Below are 12,228 nucleotides of genomic sequence, written 5' to 3'. Positions count from 1 at the left end.
GGAAGCCGATTTTTGATTTTCGAAAAAATAATTTTTTTAGGATTTTCCAAAAATGTCAAAGTCCCTTTGCGAGGCAACGATGGCGTCCATAGCAACGGTGCTCAAAAGCATACAAATAGATCGTGGTATGAACCTTCCTGTCAAGTTTCATCAAAATCAGTTGACTCCTCTGGCCTCCAGAGCTGTCCAGTACATACAAACATACAGACAGACGGAAAAAGTGAAAATAATGGCACTCTCGCGATCACCCAACAAGGCGGTTGGCGACATGGGTGGTCGCGACATAATTGCATACTAGTCATACAGTTTTTGACGGATCGTGCTAAAAAATTTTGACAATGAGTTGGATTATAGTGAGCATAAAATCGTGGAAGCCTACTTTTTGATTTTCCAAAAAATAAATTTTTTCGGCTTTTTCACAAATTTCAAAGTCCCTTTGCTCTGCAACACTGGTGTCCAGAGCAACGGTGCTCAAAAGCATTCAACTTGATCCTGGGATGAACCTACCTGTCAAGTTTCATCAAAATCGGTTGAAAGTCTGGCCTCCAGAGCTGTTCATTACATACAAACATACAGGCAAGACGGTAGGCGACATGTGTGGCCACTACATAATTGCATACTAGTCATACAGTTTTTGACGGATCGTGCTGAAATTTTTTGACAAAGCGGTTGATTATAGTGCGCATAAAAGCCTGGAAGCCGATTTTTTTATTTTTGAAAAAATATATTTTTTTGGATTTTTCAAAATTTCAAAGTCCCGTTGCTAGGCAACGGTGGTGTCCATAGCAATGGTGCTCAAAATAATAGAACGAGATCCTGGTATGAACCTCACTGTCAAGTTTCATCAAAATCGGTTGACTCCTCTGGCCCCCAGAGCTGTCCATTACATACAAACAAACATACAAGCCGGTAGGCGACATGGGTGGTCGCTACATAATTGCATACTCGTCATAGAGTTATTGACGGATCGGGCTGTACTTGTTTGACAAAGAGTTTTATTATCGTGCGCATAAAAGCCTGGAAGCTGATTTTTGATTTTCGAAAAAATAATTTTTTGAGGATTTTTCAAAAATTTCAAAATCCCGTTGCTATGCAACGGTGGTGTCCTTAGCAACGGTGCTCAAAAGCATACAACTCGATCCTGGTATGAACCTTCCTGTCAAGTTTCATTGAAATCGGTTGACTCCTCTGGCCTCCAGAGCTGTCCATTACAAACAAACAGACATACAAACATACATACAGAAAGACGGAAAAAGTGAAAATAAAGGTAATTTTGCAACCACCCAACAAACATACAGACAGATGGAAAAAGTGAAAATAAGGGTACTCTTGCGACCACCCAACAAGCCAGTAGGCGACATGGGTGGTTGCAACATAATTGCACACCAGTCATACAGTTTTTGATGGATCGTGCTGAAAATTTTTGACAAAGAGGTTGATTATAGTTCGCATGAAATCCTGGACGCCGATTTTTGATTTTCGAAAAAATATATTTTTTAGGATTTTTCAAAAATTTCAAAGTCCCGTTGCTAAGCCATGGTGGTGTCCATAGCAACGGTGCTCAAAAGCATAGAAATAGATCCGGGTATGAACCTACCTGTCAAGTTTCATCAAAATTGTCTGATTCCTCTGGCCTCCAGAGCTGTCCATTACATACAGACATACAAATATAGAGACAAACGGAAAAAGTGAAAATAAGGGTACTCCAGCGACCACCCAACAAGCCGGTAGGAGACATGGGTGGTCGCTACATAACTGCAGACGTCAAACAGTGTTTGACGGATCGGGCTAAAAAAATTTGACAAAGAGTTTTATTATAGTGCGCATAAAAGCCTGGAAGCCGATTTTTGATTTTCGAAAAAAGAATTTTTTGAGGCTTTTTCAAAAAATTCAAAATCCCGTTGCTACGCAACGGTGGTGTCCATAGCAACGTTGCTCAAAAGCATACAACTAGATCCTGGTATGAACCTTCCTGTCAAGTTTCATCGAAATTGGTTGACTCCTCTGGCCTCCAGAGCTGTCCATTACAAACAAACAAACAAACATACAAGCCCGTAGGCGACATGGGTGGTCGCTACATAATTGCATACGAGTCAAACAGTTTTTTGCGGATCAGGCTGAAAATTTTTGACAAAGAGGTTGATTATAGTTTGCATAAAAGCCTGAAAGCCGATTTTTGATTTTCCAAAAAATAATGTTTTTCGGATTTTCTTAAAATTTCAAAATCCCGTTGCTAGGCAACGGTGCTCAAAAGCATACAACTTGATCCTGGTATGAACCGACCTCTCAAGTTTCATCGAAATCGGTTGAATCCTCTGGCCTCCAGAGCTGTCCATTACAAACAAACAGACATACAAACATACATACATACAGATGGAAAAAGTGAAAACAAGGGAACTCGAGCGACCACCCAACAAGCAGGCAAGGCGACATGGGTGGTCGCTACATAATTGCATACTCGTCCTACAGTTTTTGACGGATCGGGCTGAAAATTTTTGACAAAGAGGTTGATTATAGTTCGCATAAAAAGCCTGAAAGCCGATTTTTGATTTTCGAAAAAATATGTCTTTTTAGGATTTTTCAAATATTTCAAAGTCCTGTTGCTAGGCAACGGTGGTGCCCATAGCAACTGTGCTCAATAGCATAGAACTTGATACTGGTATGAACCTACCTGTCAAGTTTCATCAAAATCAGTTGACTCCTCTGGCCTCCAGAGCTGTCCATTACATACAGAAATACAAACATACAGACATATAGCAAAAGTGAAAATAAGGATACTCCAGCAACCACCCAACAAGCCGGAAGGCGACATGGGTGGTCGCAACATAATTGCATACTCGTCAGATGGTTTTTGCCGGATCAGGCTGAAATTTTTTGACAAAGAGTTTGATAATTATCGTGCGCATAAAAGCCTGGAAGCCGATTTTTTATTTTTGAACAAAATTATTTTTTTAGGATTTTAAAAAAAATTCAAAGTCCCGTTGCTCAGCAGAGGTGGTGTCCATAGCAACGGTGCTCAAAAGCATAGAACAACATCCAGGTATGAACCTACCTGTCAAGTTTCATCAAAATCAGTTGAATCCTCTGACCTCCAGAGCTGTCCATTACATACAGAAATACAAACATACAGACAGACGGAAAAAGTGAAAATAAGGGAAGTCCAGTGACCACCCAACAAGCCGGTAGGTGACATGGGTGGTTGCTACATAATTTCATACTAGTCATCCAGTTTTTGACGGATCGGGCTGAAAATTTTTGGCAAAGAGGATGATTATAGTGCGCATATAAGCCTGGAAGCCGATTTTTGATTTTCGAAAAAACAATTTTTTGGGGATTTTTCAAAACTGTCAAAGTCCCGTTGCTAGGCAACGGTGGTGTCCATAGCAACGGTGCTCAAAAGCATAGAACTTGATCCTGGTGTGAACCTACCTATCATGTTTCATCAAAATCGCTTGAATCCTCTGGCCTCCAGAGCAGTCCATTACATATAAATACACAAACATACAAGCATACAAACATACAGACAGACGGAAAAAGTGAAAATAAGGGCACTCCAGCGACCACCCAACAAGTCGGTAGGTGACAAGGGTGGTCACAACATAATTGCCTCCTAGTCAAGCAGTTTTTTGCGGATCAGGCTGAAACTTTTTGACAAAGAGTTTGATTATAGTTCGCATAAAAAGCCTGAAAGCCGATTTTTAATTTTCGAAAAAATAAATTTTTCTGGATTTTTCAAAACTGTCAAAGTCCCGTTGCAAGGCAACATGGTGTCCATAGCAACGGTGCTCAAAAGCATTGAACGAGATCCTGGTATGAACCTACCTGTCAAGTTTCATCGAAATCGGTTGACTCCTCTGGCCTCCAGAGCTGTCCATTACAGACAAACAGACATACAAGCCGTAGGCGACATGGGTGGTCGCAACATAATTGCATAGTATTCATACAGTTTTTGACGGATCGGGCTGAAAATGTTTGCCAAAGAGGTTGATTATCGTGCACCTAAAAGCCAGCAAGCCGATTTTTGATTTTCCAAAAAGTATATTTTTTAGGCTTTTTCAAAGATTTCAAACTCCCGTTGCGAGGCAACGGTGGTGTCCATAGCAACGATGCTCAAAAGCATAGAACTAGATCCTGGTATGAACCTTCCTCTCAAGTTTCATCAAAATCGGTTGATTCCTCTGGCCTCCAGAGCTGTCCCTTCCATATAAACAGACATCCAAGCCGGTAGACGACATGGGTTGTCGCGACATAATTGCATTCCAGTCATACAGTTTTTGACGGATCGTGCTGAAATTTTTTGACAAAGTGTTTGATTATAGTGCACATAAAAGCCTGGAAGCCGATTTTTGATTTTCCAAAAAGTATATTTTTTAGGCTTTTTCAAAGATTTCAAATTCCAGTTGCGAGGCAACGGTGGTGTCCATAGCAACGATGCTCAAAAGCATAGAACTAGATCCTGGTATGAACCTTCCTCTCAAGTTTCATCAAAATCGGTTGATTCCTCTGTCCTCCAGAGCTGTCCATTACATTCAAACAAACGTACAAACCGGAAGGTGACATGGGTTGTCGCGACATAATTGCATAGTAGTCATACAGTTTTGGACGGATCGTGCTGAAATTTTTTGACAAAGAGGTTGTTTCTGGTGCGCATAAAATCCTGGAAGCCGATTTTTGATTTTCGAAAAAATATTTTATTTAGGATTTTTCAAAAATTTCAAAATCTCATAGCTCGGCAACGCTGGTGACCAGAGCAACGGTGCTCAAAACATACAACTAGATCCAGGTATGTACTTACCTGTCAAGTTTCATCAAAATCGGTTGACTCCTCTGGCCTCCAGAGCTGTCCATTACATACAAACATGCAGACAAGCCGAGAGGCGACATGGGTGGTCGCGACATAATTGCATACTAGGCATACAGTTTTTGCCGTATCGTGCTGAAATTTTTTGACAAAGCGGTTGATTATTGTGCACATAAAAGCCTGGAAGCCAATTTTTAATTTACGAAAAAATGTATTTTTTTGGATTTTTCAAAATTTCAAAGTCCCGTTGCTAGGCAACGGTAGTGTCGAGAGCAATGGTGCTCAAAATAATAGAACGAGATACTGGCATGAACCTCACTGTCAAGTTTCATCAAAATCGGTTGACTCCTCTGGCCTCCAGAGCTGTCTATTACATACAAACAAACATACAAGCCGGCAGGAGACATGGGTGGTCGCGACATAATTGCATAGTATTCATACAGTTTTTGACGGATCGGGCTGAAAATGTTTGCCAAAGGGGTTGATTATCGTGCGCTTAAAAGCCAGCAAGCCGATTTTTGATTTTCGAAAAAATTAATTTTTTACGATTTTTCTGAAATTTCAAAGTCCCGTTGCTAGGTAACGCTGGTGTCCAGAGCAACGTTGCTCAAAAGCATATAAGTAGATCAAGGTATGAACCTACCGGTTAAGTTTCATCAAAATCGGTTAACTTCTCTGGCCTCCAGAGCTGTCCATTACATGCAAACAGACATACAAGCCGGTAGACGACATGGGTGGTCGCGACATAATTGCATACGTCATAGAGTTTTTGAAGGATCGGGCTGAAATGTTTTGACAAAGACGTTCATTATGGTGCGCATAAAAGCCTGAAAGCCGATTTTTGATTTTCCAAAAAATAATTTTTTTAGGATTTTAAAAAAATTTCAAAATCCCATTTCAAGGCAACGGTGCTCAAAAGCATACAACTTGATCCTGGTATGAACCTTCCTCTCAAGTTTCATCGAAATCGGTTGAAACCTCTGGCCTCCCTAGCTGTCCATTACAAACAAACAGACATACAAACATACATACATACAAATGGAAAAAGTGAAAATAAGGGAACTGGAGCGACCACCCAACAAGCAGGCAGGCGACATGGGTGGTCGCTACATAATTGCATACTCGTCATACAGTTTTGACGGATCGGGCTGAAAATTTTTCACAAAGTGGTTGATGATAGTTCGCATAAAACCCTTTTAGCCGATTTTTGATTTTCGAAAATTTTTATTTTTTTTAGGATTTTTCAAATATTTCAAAGTCCCGTTGCAAGGCAACGGTGGTGTCCAAAGCAATGGTGCTCAATAGCATAGAACTAGATACTGGTATGAACCTACTTGTCAAGTTTCATCAGAATCAGTTGACTCCTCTGGCCTCCAGATCTGTCCATTAGGAACAGAAATACAAACATAAAGACAGACGGAAAAAGTGAAAATTAGGGTACTCCTGCGACCACCCAACAAGCCAGTCGGCGACATGGGTTGTCGCTACATAATTGCATACTAGTCATACAGTTTTTGACGGATCGGGCTGAAAATTTTTGACAAAGAGGTTGATTATAGTGCGCATAAAAGCATGGAGGCCGATTTTTGATTTTCGAAAAAGAATTTTTTTAGAGTTTTCCAAAAATTTCAAAGTCCCGTTGCAAGGCAAGGGTGGTGTCCGTAGCAACGGTGCTCAAAAGTGTACAACTAGATCCTGGTGTGAACCTACCTGTCAAGTTTCATCAAAATCGGTTGAATCCTCTTTCCTCCAGAGCTGTCCATTACAGACAAACAGACATACAAGCCGTAGGCAACATGGGTGGTCGAAACATAATTGCATACTATTCATACAGTTTTTGAAGGATCGGGCTGAAATGTTTTGACAAAGACGTTCATTATGGTGCGCATAAAAGCCTGAAAGCCGATTTTTGATTTTCCAAAAAATATTTTTTTTAGGTTTTTAAAAAAATTTCAAAATCTCGTTGCAAGGCAATGGTGCTCAAAAGCATACAACTTGATCCTGGTATGAACCTTCCTGTCAAGTTTCATCGAAATCGGTTGAAACCTCTGGCCTCCCTAGCTGTCCATTACAAACAAACAGACATACAAACATACATACATACAGACAAAACAAACATACATACATACAGATGGAAAAAGTGAAAATAAGGGAACTCGAGCGACAACCCAACAAGCATGCAGGCGACATGGGTGGTCGCTACATAATTGCATACTCGTCATACAGTTTTTGACGGATCGGGCTGAAAATTTTTGACAAAGAGGTTGATGATAGTTCGCATAAAACCCTTTCAGCCGATTTTTGATTTTCGAAAAAAAAATTTTTTTTTAGGATTTTTCAAAAATGTCAAAGTCACATTGCTAGGCAATGGTGGTGTCTATATCAACAGTGCTCAAAAGCATAGAACTCGATCCTGGTTGGGAGCAACCTGTCAAGTTTCACCAAAATCGTTTGACTCCTCTGGCCTCCAGATCTGTCCATTACATACACACATACAAACATACAGACAGACAGGAAAAGTGAAAATAAGGATACTCCAGCGACCACCCAACAAGCTTTTATGCGACATGCATGGTCGCAACATAATTGCATACTAGTCAAACAGTTTTTTGCGGATCAGGCTGAAAATGTTTGACGAAGAAGTTGATTATATTGCGCATAAAAGCCTGGAAGCCGTTTTTTTTTTTTTTTTTTTTTTTAGGATTTCTCAAATATCTCAAAGTCCCGTTGCAAGGCAACGGTGGTGTCCAAATCAACGGTGCTCAATAGCATAGAACTCGATACTGGTATGACCCTACATGTCAAGTTTCATCAAAAACGTTTGAATCCTCTAGCCTCCAGATCTGTCCATTACATACAGAAACACAAACATACAGACAGACGGAAAAAGTGAAAATAAGGGTACTCCAGCGACCACCCAACAAGCCGGTAGGCAACATGGGTTGTCGTTACATAATTGCATACTACTCATACAGTTTTTGACGGATCGGGCTGAAAATTTTTGACAAAGAGGTTGATTATAGTGCGAATAAAAGCATGGAAACCGATTTTTGATTTTCGAAAAAAGAATTTTTTTAGGCTTTTTCAAAGATTTCAAGTCCCGTTGCTGGGTAAGGGTGGCGTCCGTAGCAACGGTGCTCAAAAGTGTACAACTAGATCCTGGTTTGAACCTACCTGTCAAGTTTCATCAAAATCGGTTGAATCGTCTGGCCTCCAGAGCTGTCCATTACATACAAATATACAAACATAGAAACATATAGACAGATGGAAAAAGTGAAAATAACGGTACTCTAGCGACCACCCAACAAGCCGGTAGGCGGCATAGGTGGTCGTTACATAATTGCATACTAGTCATACAGTGTTTAACGGATCGGGCTGAAAATTTTTGACAAAGAGGTTTATTATAGTGCGCATAAAAGCCTTGAAGCCGAATTTTGATTTTTGAAGAAATTTACTTTTTCGGAGTTTTCAAAAATTTCAAAAGTCCCGTTGCTAGGCCGAGGTGGTGTCCATAGCAACGGTGCTCAAAAGCATATAACTCGATCCTGGTTGGGAGCTACCAGTCAAGTTTTATCAAAATCGGTCGACTCATCTGGCCTCCAGATCTGTCCATTACATACAAATAAACAAACATACAAGCATACCAACATACAGACAGATGGAAAAAGTGAAAATAAGGATACTCCAGCGACCACCCAACAAGCCAGTAGGCGACATGGGTGGTCGCTACATAATTGCATACTAGTCATGCAGTTTTTTACGGATCATGCTGAAAATTTTTCACAAAGAGTTTGATTATAGTTCGCATAAAAAGCCTGGAAGCCGATTTTTGATTTTCGAAAAAATTAATTTCTTAGGCTTTTTCAAAATTTCAAAGTCCCGTAGCTCAGAAACGCTGGTGTCCATAGCAACGGTGCTCAAAAGCATAGAAGTAGATCCAGGTATGAACCTCCCTGTCAAGTTTCATCTAAATTGGTTGACTCCTCTGGCCTCCAGAGCTGTCCATTACAGACAAACAGACATATAAGCCGTAGGCGACATCGGTGGTCGCAACATAATTGCATACTAGTCATACAGTTTTTGACGGATCGGGCTGAAAATTTTTGACAAAGAGTTTGATTATAGTTCGCATAAAAAGCCTGAAAGCCGATTTTTGAATTTCGAAAAAATAAATTTTTCTGGATTTTTCAAAACTGTCAAAGTCCCGTTGCTAGGCAACGTGGTGTGCATTGCAACGGTGCTCAAAAGCATAGAACGAGATCCTGGTATGAACCTTCCTGTCAAGTTTCATCGAAATCGGTTGACTCCTTTGGCCTCCAGAGCTGTCCATTACATACAAACAGACACACAAACATACATACATACAGATGGAAAAAGTGAAAATAAGGGTACTCGAGCGACCACCCAACAAACATACAGACAGACGGAAAAAAGTGAAAACAAGCGTACTCTTGCGACCACCCAACAAGCAGGCAGGCGACCTGGGTGGTCGTACATAATTGCACACTCGTCATAGTTTTTGATGGATCGGGCTGAAAATTTTTCACAAAGAGATTGATTATAGTTCGCATAAAAGCCTGGAAGCCGATTTTTGATTTTCGAAAAATATATTTTTTTGGATTTTTCAAAAATGTCAATGTCCCTTTGCTTGGCAACGGTGGTGTCCAGAGCAACAGTGCTCAAAATCGTACAACTAGATCATGGTTTGAACCTACCTGTCAAGTTCCATCAAAATCGTTTGACTCCTCTGACCTCCAGAGCTGTCCATTACAGACATACAAACATACAGACAGATGGAAAAATTGAAAATAAGGGTACTCCAGCGACCACCCAACAAGCCGGTAGGCGACATTCGTGGTCGCTACATAATTGCATACTAGCCATACAATTTTTGACGGATCAGGCTGAAATTTTTTGACAAAGAGGTTGATTATAGTGCGCATAAAAGCCTCGAAGCCGATTTTTGATTTTTGAAAAAATTTTGTTTTTTAGGATTTTTCAAATATTTCAAAGTCCCGTTGCTGGGCAATGGTGGTGTCCATAGCAACGGTGCTCAATGGCATACATCTAGATCCTGGTATGAACCTACCTGTCAAGTTTCATCGAAATTGTTTGATTTCTCTGGCCTCCAGAGCTGTCCATTACAAACAAACAGACATACAAACATACATACAGACAGACGGAAAAAGTGAAAATCAGGGTACTCTAGCGACCACCCAACAAGCTGGTAGGCGACATGCTTGGTCTCTACAAAATTGCATACTAGTCATACAGTTTTTGACGGATCGGGCTGAATTTGTTTGACAAAGAGGTTGATTATAGTGCGCATAAAAGCCTCGAAGCCGAATTTAGAATTTTGAAGAAATTAATTTTTTCGGATTTTTCAAAAATTTCAAAAGTCCCGTTGCTCGGCCGTGGTGGTGTCCATAGCAACGGTGTTCAAAAGGAGAGAACTAAATACTGGTATGAACATACCTGTCAAGTTTCAGCAAAATCAGTTGACTCCTCTGGCCTCCAGAGCAGTCCATTACATATAAATATACAAACATACAAGCATACAAACATACAGACAGACAGAAAAAGTGAAAATAAGGGTACTCCAGCGACCACCCAACAAGCCGTAGGCGACATGGGTGGTCGCAAGATAATTGCATACGAGTCAAACAGTTTTTTTTATGGATCAGGCTGAAAATTTTTGACAAAGAGGTTGATTATCATTCGCATAAAAAGCCTGGAAGCCGATTTTTGATTTTCGAAAAAATTAATTTCTTAGGCTTTTTCAAAATTTCAAAGTCCCGTTGCTTGGCAGCGGTGGTGTCCATAGCAACGGTGCTCAAGAGCAGACAACTAGATCCTAGTATGAACGGACCTATCAAGTTTCATCAAAATCGTTTAACTCCTCTGGCCTCCAGAGCTGTCCATTACATACAAACACACATACAAGCCGGAGGCGACATGGGTGGTCGCGACATAATTGCATACTAGTCATAGAGTTTTTTTACGGATCGGGATGAAAATGTTTGACAAAGAGTTTGATTATAGTGCGCATAAAAGTGTGGAAGCCAATTTTTTATTTTCGAAAAAAAAATTTTTGGGGGATTTTTCTAAAATTTCAAAGCCCCGTTGCTCGGCAATGGTGGTGTCCCGACCAACGTTGCTCAATAGAATAGAACGAGATCCTGGTATGAACCTAACTGTCAAGTTTCATCAAAATCGGTTGACTCCTCTGGCCTCCAGAGCTGTCCATTACAAACAAACAAACGTGCAAGCTGGCAGGCGACATGGGTGGTCGCTACATAATTGCATAGTCGTCACACAGTTTTTGACGGATCGGGCTGAAGATTTTTGACAAAGAGATTTATTATAGTGCGCATAAAAGTCTGGAAGCCGATATTTGATTTTCGAAAAAACAATATTTTTAGGATTTTTCAAAATTTCAGAGTCCCGTTGTTTGGCAACGGTGGTGCCCATCGCAACGGTGCTCAAAAGCATAGAACTAGATCCTGGTAAGAACATACCTGTCAAGTTTCATCGAAATCGGTTGACTCCTCTGGCCTCCAGAGCTGTCCATTACAAACAGACATACAAACAAACACGTACAGACAGATGGAAAAAGTGAAAATAAGGGTACTCTTGGGACCACCCAATAAGGGTACTCTCGTGACCACCCAACAAGCCAGTAGGCGACATGGGTGGTCGCTACATAATTGCATACTAGTCACACAGTTTTTGACGGATCGGGCTGAAATTTTTTGACAAAGAGTTTGATTATAGTGCTCATAAAAGCCTGCAAGGCAATTTTTGATTTTCCAAAAAATAATTTTTTTAGGCTTTTTCAAAGATTTCAAAGTCCCGTTGCTAGACAACGCTGGTGTCCATAGCAACGGTGCTCAAAAGCATACAACTAGATCCTGGTACGAACCTACCTGTCAAGTTTCATTAAAATCGGTTGACTCCTCTGGCCTCCATATCTGTCCATTACATACAAACAAACATACAAGCCGGTAGGCAACATGGGTGCTCGCGACATAATTGCATACTCGTCATAGAGTTATTGACGGATTAGGCTGAAATTTTTTACAAGGAGGTTGATTATAATGCGCATAAAATCCTCGAAGCTGATTTTTGATTTTAGAAAAAAATTAATTTTTTAGGATTTTTCAGAATTTCAAAGTCCCGTTGCTAGGCAACGGTGGTGCCCATAGCAACAGTGCTCAAAAGCATAGAACTAGATCCTGGTATGAACCTACCTGTCAAGTTTTATCAAAATCGGTTGACTCCTCTGGCCTCCAGAGCTGTCCATTACATACAAACAAACATACAAACATACAAACAAATAAACATACAAACAAACAAACATACAAACATAAAAAGTGAAAATAAGTGTACTCTCGCGACCACCCAACAGAGGAAAAAACTGAGAATAA

This window comes from Eptatretus burgeri, chromosome 10 (assembly GCF_056783735.1).
Source record: "Eptatretus burgeri isolate ZD-2024b chromosome 10, Ebu_testis_v1, whole genome shotgun sequence".
NCBI classification, from domain to species: Eukaryota; Metazoa; Chordata; class Myxini; order Myxiniformes; family Myxinidae; genus Eptatretus; species Eptatretus burgeri.
The sequence above is the reverse complement of the archived record's forward strand: the minus strand, read 5'-3'. Positions refer to the sequence as shown.